This window comes from Herpailurus yagouaroundi, unplaced genomic scaffold (assembly GCF_014898765.1).
Source record: "Herpailurus yagouaroundi ecotype Mexico unplaced genomic scaffold, PumYag 28, whole genome shotgun sequence".
NCBI classification, from domain to species: domain Eukaryota; kingdom Metazoa; phylum Chordata; class Mammalia; order Carnivora; family Felidae; genus Herpailurus; species Herpailurus yagouaroundi.
This window is the reverse complement of record NW_024412376.1, coordinates 118817547-118828701: the sequence shown is the minus strand read 5'-3', so window position 1 is coordinate 118828701 and position 11155 is coordinate 118817547. Positions and strand designations below refer to the sequence as shown.

General features: G+C 38.3%; 1 long non-coding RNA gene across 2 annotated transcripts; it reads left to right on the top strand.

Annotated features, from left to right (window-relative positions):
• Positions 1-3444: 3444 nt before the first annotated feature.
• Positions 3445-11009, top strand: LOC121032099 (uncharacterized). 2 transcript variants are annotated; one of them, XR_005791095.1, is made up of 3 exons: positions 3445-3516; positions 8881-8974; positions 10879-11009. It is a non-coding gene; the product is annotated as an uncharacterized LOC121032099 (long non-coding RNA). The 2 variants fall into 2 exon arrangements; XR_005791084.1 differs by lacking the exon at positions 3445-3516 and adding an exon at positions 3554-3987.
• Positions 11010-11155: the final 146 nt, after the last annotated feature.

The following is an 11155-nucleotide window of genomic DNA, read 5'->3' as shown; positions in this document are numbered from 1 at the left end:
AGTAATATTCCACTGTATATATCACATCTTCTTTATCCATTCATCAGACATTTGGGCTCTTCCCATAATTTGACTATTGTTCATAGTGCTGTTATAAACATTGGGGTGCATGTGTCCCTTCGAATCAATATTTTTGTATCCTTTGTGTAAATACCTAGTAGTATGATTGCTGGGTCATAAGGTAGTTCTATTTTTAACTTTTTGAGGAACCTCCATACTGTTTTCAGAGTGGCTGCACTAGTTTGCATTCCCAAGAACGTAAGAAGGTTCCCCTTTCTCTGCAACCTCACCAACACCTGTTGTTTCCTGAGTTGTTAATTTTAGCCATTCTGACAGGTGTGAGGTGGTATCTCGTGGTTTTTATTTGTATTTCCCTGATGATGAGTGATGCTGAGTATTTTTTCATGTGTCTGTTAGCTTTTATTAAAGTAACCAATTATTTCTATATTGCTTGCCCACTGGCCTATTCCAAGTCCTGATGTTAGTTGATCTACCAAATAAATTTGAAAAATTGGGTAACCCCTTCCTCCTACTATACTTTCATCCTTCTGATTACCATCAGATTATCTTGGTTTTCCTCTGGTATCATATATTGCTTCTTTTTGGTCTTTTTAATTGATCTTTCATCATTTTTCAACCTCTTAATATTAGAGTGGTCCAGGATTCAGTCGTTGGTCTTCTATTTCTCTACCTTCATTCCTTTGGAATTTGACAGCTAGTCTTGTGGCTTTCCATATCTTCTGTTTGCCAATGATTCCAAAATTTGTATCTTGATACCAGAGATTAATCTGAATTCCAAGTTCTATTTCTTACTGCCTACTTGACATTCTGAACTTAATTTTTTCCAAACTGGATTCCAGTCTTTTGGATTCCCATCCTTTGTGTTGCTTTGACCAAAAAATTCAAGGTCATTCTTCATTTCTATCACACAACAGCACAACAGTCAGGAAACCCTACAGGCTCTATCTTCAAAATATATTAAGAATTTGATCACTTTTTACCACCTCTACTTTACCATGTTAATCCAAGCCCCTATTATTTCTTACGGGGATCATTGCAACAGCTCCCTGTTTTCTCTGCTTTATCCTTTGCCCTCAACTGTCTAGTCTCAACACAGCCACCAAGATAAGCATGATAACAAGAAAATCAGATCTTGTCTTCCTTCTGATGAGGAAAACAATGATTAACATTTTGTTTGGAGTAAAAATCAAACTCTTAACAACAGCCAATGAACCTCTACGTGATATGGCTAAGATCACATTTCCCATTGTTGTCCAGTTTTCTCTCTTCAGACACAACAGCTTCCAAGTTCTTTCTAGAGAACACCAGACATGCTCCCATCTTGGGCCTATGTGCCAGCTATTTTCTCTACCTGGAACAATTTTCCAGATATTCATGTGCTACTTCCCTCACATTTTTCAAGTCTTTACTCAGAATTTACCTTTCCTAGGAAGGATTATCTGCCCCCCCCCCCACTTTAAACTAGGACACTCACCCAAATCCTAACCCCCTTATCTTGCTGTTTTGTGTTGTCATCTCCTAGCACTTATCACCTTCTTACATACTATATGTTTGAATTATTTTTATTTCCTACTGCATTAATATGTACACTCCACAAGGTTAGAGATAGTGTAGCTGGCACACAGAAAATATTCAAAACTGTTTGTCAAATGATATGATAGCTCAACTTCTTCATTTAGTCTTAATTATTCAATTCTTAAGAGCCGCGTTTTCCAATGCAAATCAGGGGCCTAAGCTCCACTATAAAAAAAAAAAAAAAACAAAAACACATTCCAGACTAATCCACTTGAAAGTCCTGGTACCCAGAGATCATGGTTTGAAGATGGTGGTGCTTTTTAAGTGCAAGAAGATAGAAGGCAAGTGATCTATTGAGGAACTGCAGCCTACCAGTTGTCTTGAAGACTGACCAGTTTGCAACAGCAGCTCTTCATGAAGCCTAAGACTTTTACTCTGTAAAAGAGTTAAAAGTGACTTCTGATTTCTTCTAGTAAACAAACAAAATAGAAGCATAAAACTCCCCACCTTGAAAAGTCTGGGTATTATCTGGTCCAATTTCCTCGCACAGATATTCACTAGTAGCACCTGATCTCGGTAGTAGTCTCCTAATTAAGGGCTTCTCCCCTTATCCCACACTGCCTCATCTTATGTGCATGAGTGTCTATCTTTACATGCACAGACAGGGATTTTAAATGCAGGTTATTGGTTAACAGACAGAAAACTTGTGGGTTTTTTTTGTTGTTGTTGTTATATATATATATATATATATATATATATATATATATAATGCAGTTGTGAAGAAACTGCACATTTTCTTCCTGGGAAAAAATAATATTATGCTTCTAGGCAAGCAAGCCCACGTAAGCATATTTTACCTAGAACTTAGTTAAGTATAATATTAACGGTATTTCAGCACCTAACCACCATTTGTAAAAGTACCACTGTGGGAAACTGTGCACAAGGTCTTAACTTCGTTGCACTGAATGCACCTCACTGCAAGATCCATAACAAAGAAAACCCCCCCGAAATGTTTCTGTTGTTTCTCCACAGTGAAGGTACATCATGGACAACACCATTGCTAGAGTGGAAGGGGCAGCATTTAGTGATAGTTGGGGAAACAGTCTTTAACAGGTTTGTTGTCAAGGTATCACCATTGACAGAGTAATAATTATTAATATGATTATGATTATTTCAAATGTTTATTTATTTTGAGAGGGAGAGAGCACGAGCGGGGAGGGGCAGAGAGAGGGAGAGAGAGAGAATCCTAAACGGGCTTCACAAGCTCTCGGCGCAGAGCCTGACACGAGGCTCCATTTCACAAACCGTGAGATCACGAGCTAAGCCGAAACCAACAGTCAGATGCTTAACCGACTGAGCCACCCAGGAGCCCCTTAACTGCTGTTTTCCGTCAACCTTATTACCATTTTGTGTTTAGGAGTCTGCGAAAGAATAGCTTAAGACAATACAATGGCAGTTCCTACCCGGCGGGGTCTTCAGGGCCATCTCAGTCGCCTTCTCAGCGCTCCAATTGTCCTCAAAAACTGCTGAATAGGCCCAGAGGGCACTGCACGCCTTCAGGTGAATCTGCAACCTCGGACTGAGTAGCAGTAAATTCGGGAGCTGGAGCAGTTCAATCACCCTAAAATTCCTCCTTGGTCACAGTCTTTTCAGCAGTGGTCTGCTCTTCCTTTTCTACCTTTTCAGGATCTCCGTAGAAGGAGAGCTGGAGCCTGAGCTCCCGCAAGTGTTCACAGGAGATGGCGCTGTACATGCGCAGAAACTCCGGGACCAGCATGCACCACATCAGTCCCACTAAATGAGCTTTTCCTCTCTCCTTTTCTCTCTCTCTCTCTCTCTCTCTCTCTCTCTCTCTCTCTATGTCTTTTTTTTCTTTTTTTTTTTTTGAGTGCACGAGCGGGGAGGGGCATTTTTTTTGTCTTGCAAGAGACAGCAATGCCTGCATAGTGCCAAGAAGAGTCTGGGTTACACAGAGCAAAGGTAAGCAGGTTAACCTGAGACCTCTGTGGGAGCCTGGTATCAGCCCTGGGGTCAGCTACTATCAGAAGTTGCAATTCCAGAAAGCTGCCTGGATCTGGTTAGTGAAGATTCCAGGAACGAAGTGGCCAGCAACAGGAGTGGCTCCAGCAACAGCAGCAACAGCAGCAGCAGCAATTTTTAGCACAGTCACCGGCCAGTATTCCTGGACTGATATGCCACTGACATTAGCCAGGTTTTTCATGGTAACTTCAGGAGTTGCTCCCAGGTTCTCTTCAAATTTCCGATGCAGATGCCATCACTTTCCCTTTTATTCCATTTAGAAGTCAACCCACCTAACTGGATTCCTGCTGCAAGGAATTTGAGGACACCCTCCTCCTTCATTTGCAGAACATCAAGGGCTCCAGGGAGGGTGACGTTTCCCCTTCAACTTACAATGGGAATCCAGAACAATGCCATATGGACTCCTTTCTGGTTAGTGCAGAAATCTGCTCTTTTTATTCAAGGATGAGAAATACGTACAATATCAACAGGATACAAAATTCCTGAGAAAGGATTGTTTTAGAGCCAAATAGTGCCCTCACTTCACATATGCTGCTACTCAACAAAAATATGTTCTCTAATAGTTTTTTTTTTCCATGCTTTCAAAAAGAGGCAATTTCTTAGGAATAGAGTTAAGAATGTAAAAGATATACTGGATCTTTATTTAAGAAGCCATACTAAACTTGACTTGGCTTAATCGAGCTAGCTTACAAAATCCATAGAACAAGAAATGTTTTAATTGCAGACAAATTAACTTGGAACTTCAAGTGTTAAGATATATTTAGCCTATAAAATTTTGTAGCTCCTATAAAAATACTAACTAAAGTAAATCACAATACTAAAAAAAAAAAGATTCAGGCTTAGTAGATCTATTTACCACAAGATTTTTCACAATCACAATGAAAAATTGCTATAATTGTCAGGATATATGTAAGAGGCATTTGGTGAGTGGTTAGGTTCTTAGAACAGATTTCTCCAGTTGATAGGAAAGAATGGTGACAATAGAAAAGCAGGACACTAGTGTATCATTTGGCTTATTAAAAGAAAAAAATTACTGCTTCTACTTAACTAAGGTGAGTTAGAGGTACTTTCAGAAACAAAACAGAAAACGTAAAGATTATGCTGCTTTGAAAAGATTTCCAAAGAGACTACATGTCTGCAAGATACTTGAAAAAATTAGAAAGAATAGTGAGGAGTTTAATATTATTTATTAGTCATATAGCTTGTGACCAATCACCCTAGTGAGGTTCAACACATGTTGATTCCTAAAGCAACAATCTTTTCAAAGACTGGACAGCGTCTAGTGTTTTTCCTTATCCCAAAAATGTTTATCTAATATATTCTAAGTGCAAGGTATTATTCTAAGTGCTGGGTAATGAACTAACACACTATATCCAGTCCCTGCCCACCATCACCAAAAAAAATTAAAGAATAGGACATTATTTCTGCTGAGGTTCAACTTAAATACCTAGTGGGCCATATAAGACATGTAAACCAACCATGGTAAAAACAGTATTTGAAAGGTGCCTAATGAGTACAATAAATACTCCTCAATAGATGCTCCAAAGGAAGATGTGGCTAAATGAACAGGGAAAGATTAATGGAGGACAAACTATTAGGCAAAGCATCAATCCCACCATGGTCTTCATCAGCCATGCCCTCTTGTGACATGATGGGGAAATCTTAGGCTTCAGAGTATGAGCTGGCTTGGTTTGAATGCTGGTTCTGGGACCACTACCTGTGAAAGGGTGGTAAACTTCTTATCCTGTGTGAACCTACTTCTTTTAGTAAAGTGGAAGCGAACAATATCCCCATGCCTTTTTCAAATTTCTTTAGGGAAACAACTGTCCTCAGTTGGTTGTTTCTTAGCCCTTCCCAGTCTGGTTTTATTCCACATCTGACCACGGAAATCAGTACTCAATAGGCACCACTTTATTATTATTTTATGATTGTTAAATCCAACTGAGGCCTTTGAACCATTATCTTAATATTTCTGCTGTCTTTGACTCCCTATATGAATCTCCTTAAGATTCTTAAAACTCCTTAAAACTCTTTCCTCTCAGGTCTTAATGGCTCAACACTTGCAGCTATTTTCTTCAGTAGAAGTATTTTTCAAAGTGCAGGTCAAGACTCACTAGTGAACTCAGTGGGTTACTGCCACAAATTTGTGGCGTTTTTTAATAAAATAAAAGAGAATTGACTTGAAAACATCTGATGCATCACACTAATGTTTGGTGACATTTGTTTCATGGTGTGTGTGTGTGTGTGTGTGTGCGTGTGTGTGCACTCACAGGCGTGTAGATGGGTGATAATGCATGTGTATACCTGGCCAAAGTATGAAATGTATTTCTCATTTCAAGTCATGATGAAAATTTTGCAAGCCACGATTCTAGAGCCATTCCTTCTCAGTTTAATTTTCTAGTTCCTAATTTTAAACTCACCTCTTTGATATTGATTCTCTTCTAACTCTGTAAAACCCTTAATTATCTCTTTGCTAGTTCTCTCACCTGAACTTCCCACCCATCTTACCAGCTGGTTTTTTATAGATACCTAAACTCATTATAAATTATTGATTATTTTAACCGAGTGACAAGAAGAAAGTGACATGTTAGCATGCTTAAACTGACAACAGTATGAAAGACAGGTTTAAAGAAGAGAGACTGGAAGCAGGACATCAGAAAATTATCGCTATGATCTAGTTAAAGTGATTAGAGAATGAATACGAGTGAAAGGTTTCTAAGAGAAAACAGTATGTGTAATAGCAATTTCAGAAAGAAATATCTATCTATATATAAAGGTGGTGCATGGCAAATTTGATGCCAAAAATAAAGAATAAGAAGATTAGATTATTTTTCCAATGTTTCCTATCTGAAGATGAAGCAGTTTCAGTAATGATCATCTCCAGGGGCACCTGGGTGGCTCAGTTCAGTGTCTGACTCTGGATTTTGGCTTAGGTCATGATCTCATAGATAGTGAGATGGAGCCCCCCTCGGACTCTTGTGCTGACAGCGCAAAGCCTACTTGGGATTTTCTCTCTCTCTCTCTCTCTCTCTCTCTCTCACTGTCTCTCTGCCCCTCCCCTGTTTGTGCACACTTGCACCGGAGCACTTGCTCGCTCGCTCTCTCTCCCCCCCCCTCCCAAAATAAATAAATAAACTTTAAAAAACACAGAGTTTTAAAATAATAACAATCTCCAGTGACAATAATATCGTATTTATTTTACTTTTGCACTAACAGGATACTACAGCTAAGCAGTTAAAAACCTTAAAATCCAGGGCACCTGGGTGGCTCATTTGGTTAAGCATCTGACTTCGGCTCAGGTCAGGATCTCACAGTTCATGGTTTAAGCCCCACATCGGGCTCTATGCTGACAGCTCAGAGCCTGGAGCCTGCTTCAGATTCTGTGTCTCTCTCTGCTCCTCACCTGCTCACACCCTTTCTCTTCTCTCCCTCTCTCTCTCTTTCTGAAAAATAAATAAACCTCAAAAAAATTTTTAAACACCTTAAAATTTTTCCAGAACTAAGCCCAGTTGGTAACTTAGTTTCTTTAAAATGTTGGTTTAATAAACAGTATTTTTAATCAAAAATAAATATATATCAGCAAATTAGTTCCCCTGAAATTCTAGTGTTGGCTGAACCTCATATCTGTACTTGTATTATAATCAAACATACAAATAGGTCATATTTTTTAATTTTCCCAGTAGTTCTTTGTTTTATAAAAATTATAGTAAAAACAAGATATAGTAAAATCCAAATGTTTGGATTTTAAGTTCTAGATTTATAAGTGAAGAGATTCTTGTCCCAGATGGGTTCCCTTTATGTCACATTAAAATATCTCTTGCTCTTTTCTAGAAATGGTTTAACTTTCAAATTATGTGTCAACAACAACAAAATCTGTTATACTGTTATATCAGATAATTAGTACCTCATTTTCTCTTCTTCAGCTAAAATTCATAAAATGCCCTCTAACTATATTTTAACAGGGTGAGGACACTCTAATTAGATCAAGACCTCAGCAAAGAAGACAGTTATGGATGACAGTTTGAGGTTTTGCTACTACCCTTCAATGAATCCAGCAACTAAAAAACTAAGGTCTACCTGAAAAGTCAATGAGTGCTTACAAATTCTTGCTTTCATTTTCACACCAGTAAAAGAGCCAATGAGATACTACTTATCTATTGGACTTAAAAATCAGAGGACCCTTCTTTACATCTGATTTTATCATTTGCTACTGATGTGGCCTTGAAGAAATCACTTAAACTTTCTGAGTCTCTTTTTTTCTCACTTGTAAATAAAATTAATGTATTTTATAATTTATAAGGCACTGACACATAAAGTACCTAAATAATCTTCTTTCAGGTTTTCTGCTGAAAAGCTCTATGAAACAAGCCTAAGGTAAACGAGACAGACCAGCCGTTGAACTACCAGTTACAGTAAGAAAAGTAAGGAAAGAAAAGTCTAAGTCCAGAGAAATGAAAGTGGCTCTTTGTGATAAAGGCAAAGGGAACATGGTCCACACAGTAGCTCAAAGTATGCAAGGTCAATAAATAAGACAGAAGAAGGAGAAGAAGAGGAAGAAAAGAATGGATTTCATACAAATTGATACACTGTAGTAACAGGAAGCTGCATTCGAAAGTGCATAGAAGCACATAAGGATATAATTGGTTTTGCAAATAAGGGGTGCTACCAGGGGCATGGTTTCAAGCTGAATATGTAAGATTGTGTAAACTTATCGGGAATCATTTAGTAAAAACATGAGATTGTCAGTCAAATACTAGGTAGACATAAAGTAGGAATGCTGTTGTTACATTTGTATCCAAGAAAAATGGCATTACAACACTGCTGATGGAATATTATAAAAGAATCATACAAACTGCATTCATGACTTGTTTCTTTTACTTCAGCTATGTATTGAAAAATGCAGAGTGGAGAATAAGCTGGAGCATAAAATATTCCATTGTCAAAATATCTTATATAACGTAAAATAGCAAAAGCCACAGAGGAAGGGAGTAAACCCAGGTTTGTGTCGGCCTCTCAAAAATAGAAATAACCGTGGGCACCAGGTCCATCATTCCACCAACACACTAGTCCATAGGGCAAGTTACTTTCTGATGGCTAGGTTCCCTAAGGAAACCTTTTTTTTTTCCCCCTGAATTCATATCAAACAATCTTATCCCACCACTGATGGGAGGTTGCTAAGCCCTGGGAAATTCTTGGAGGCGATAATTCTACCAGTGTGTCTATGATTCAAAAATATATATTCTTTCTATGAAATAAGATGTCTTTTATCAAGCACTGTGAACTATAACTCAAACTTTCTTTCAGTTGAACGTTGAGTGAGCTTGGCTTCAAAGCAAGCATGATGAACAAGAAACATGGCTAGTGGACAAGAGGAGGAAACGAGGACCATATGAGAGAGGTAACTGAAAACAATTGATATTTCTCTAGGGCAAGACTCTGAAGGAGGGCACACTGTATAAAGAATAGTGCCCAAAGAGGCCATGTTATTTTTTTATTTTTTTTTAATATTTTATTTACTTTTGACAGAGAGAGAAAGACAGAGCATGAGTGGGGGCAGAAGCAGAGAGAGAGGGAGACACAGAATCGGAAGCAGGCTCCAGGCTCTGAGCTGTCAGCATGGAGCCCGACACAGGGCTTGAACTCAAAGACCTTGAGATCATGACCTGAGCTGAAGTCAGATGCTCAACTGACTGAGCCACCCAGGCACCCCGCCATGGTTTGTTTTAATAGCCACTGAAGATGGAGGAACTCCAACCAGATAAGTAAGGGCACAGAGTCAAAGTTCAAAGAAGCAGGAATGACTTGAAATCAGGTGTATAACAAAATCCTGGTATCAGGCTATGGAGTCGTTCAGAAGATACGAAACAGGTAATAACTATATCAGGAATAAGACATAACATATACTATGGCAATACCACAAGTAAATCAAAGTGTTATTTTCTTTTTAGGTAAGTAGTTGAAAAAAGTTACCCCCTGGAGAAAATTAGTAGTTACCAGTACATGAAGGCACAATTGAGCAAACTGATGAGGTCCATATGGAGAGTATAGATGGGTAAACATCCAGATACGATAAATTCATTTTAGGCATATCGGATCCTGACTGAATAACATCAAAACTATTTCTAGACCCTGTCACATTGGTGGGATGGAAATAACAAATGTGTTCCTGTTATTTGCCAACATGAGTTCAGGAACTAAGCAAGGATGCATCTTCACATAAAGTGCAAAGAAGTCCACAGCTGAACAGGAGTGGGAGAGGCAGACATCACCACATATGTAACAAAACCTGTCCTTGTTCTGAGTCAACAAGATCTTTCATATCACATAAACCTACATCCAGAGGAAGAGAGAAAGTGATAGGATAAAAAATAGAAAATTCAAGATGTCTATTTTCTCTATATTTTTCCCACTAGAGACTTTTTTCCTAGATGAACTAAGTTTAGCCATTTAGTTTATGTCCCTGAATATATCAAGATCATTCCAGATTTATACTAGTGATATTTCTCTGTTATATTGTTTCTATTTCTCTTGTTAATGGACTGGGTTTTATTCAGCAATATTTAGAATAAGCAACTTGGGCTTTCAATGTCAGATTCATAGCATTCATACTAAATTAAGTAGTACCTTTTTAAAAATAAAAATGAGTTAAATATTGTTTTCATCTTGTAATTTACAAATTAAAAGCATAAAAGAAGTTAACAAACTTAGGATCATCTTTGAGTCTTGGGTCCTTAAATGGAAACTCAGCTATGAAATTGTTAGCCTCTAACAGGAATTGCCCACTGTTGATTGTGGTCATCTTCCTGGATTCTTCTCAATTTAATCCTGTTCTTCCCACTTCTTTATCCATGTTCTATTTCATTTCTCTTAACCACATTTGCACCACATTAGTCATTTGGTCTCTACATTTTGATCCTTCACTTATCTTCAAGGATTTTGACAAAGATCACTTAATTCTTCCCTCACCATGGCTCAGTCAGAACATAAGATCATCCTTCTTATGGATTGACTGTTTGTGTGCCACCCCACCCCCAACCCTCCCATAATTCAGATGTTGAGGCTCTAACCACCAGCATGGCTGTACTGTACTCCTGGAGTATAGAAGTATTTAAGGTTAAATGAGGTCATAAAAACTGGGTCCTGATCTGATAGTATTATTGTCCTTTTAAGAAGAGGGAGAAAGATCACAAGCTTTATCATTCTCTCTCTCTCTCTCTCTCTCTCTCTCTCTCTCTCCCCACTTTCTCCATCTCCATCTCTCTCTATTTCTCTCTCCCTCTCTCTCTCTCTGCCCAGGCTTAGAGGAAAGAACATGAGGGCAAAGTGGCTGTCTGCAAGTCAGGAAGAGACCTCTCAACAGAAACTGACTCTGCCAGAACTTAATTTGGAACATCTATGCTCCAGAACTGTTGAGAAAATAAATTCCTGTTGTTTAAGCACTCAGTCTACAGTATTTTGTTATGGCAGCCTGAGCCACACCAAGATGTTCCCAATATGCCACTTTTAAGCAAAGGATATGAGTTGGAGTTAAGAATCCACAGACAAAATGCAACTCATAATAATATCAGAAACCATCACT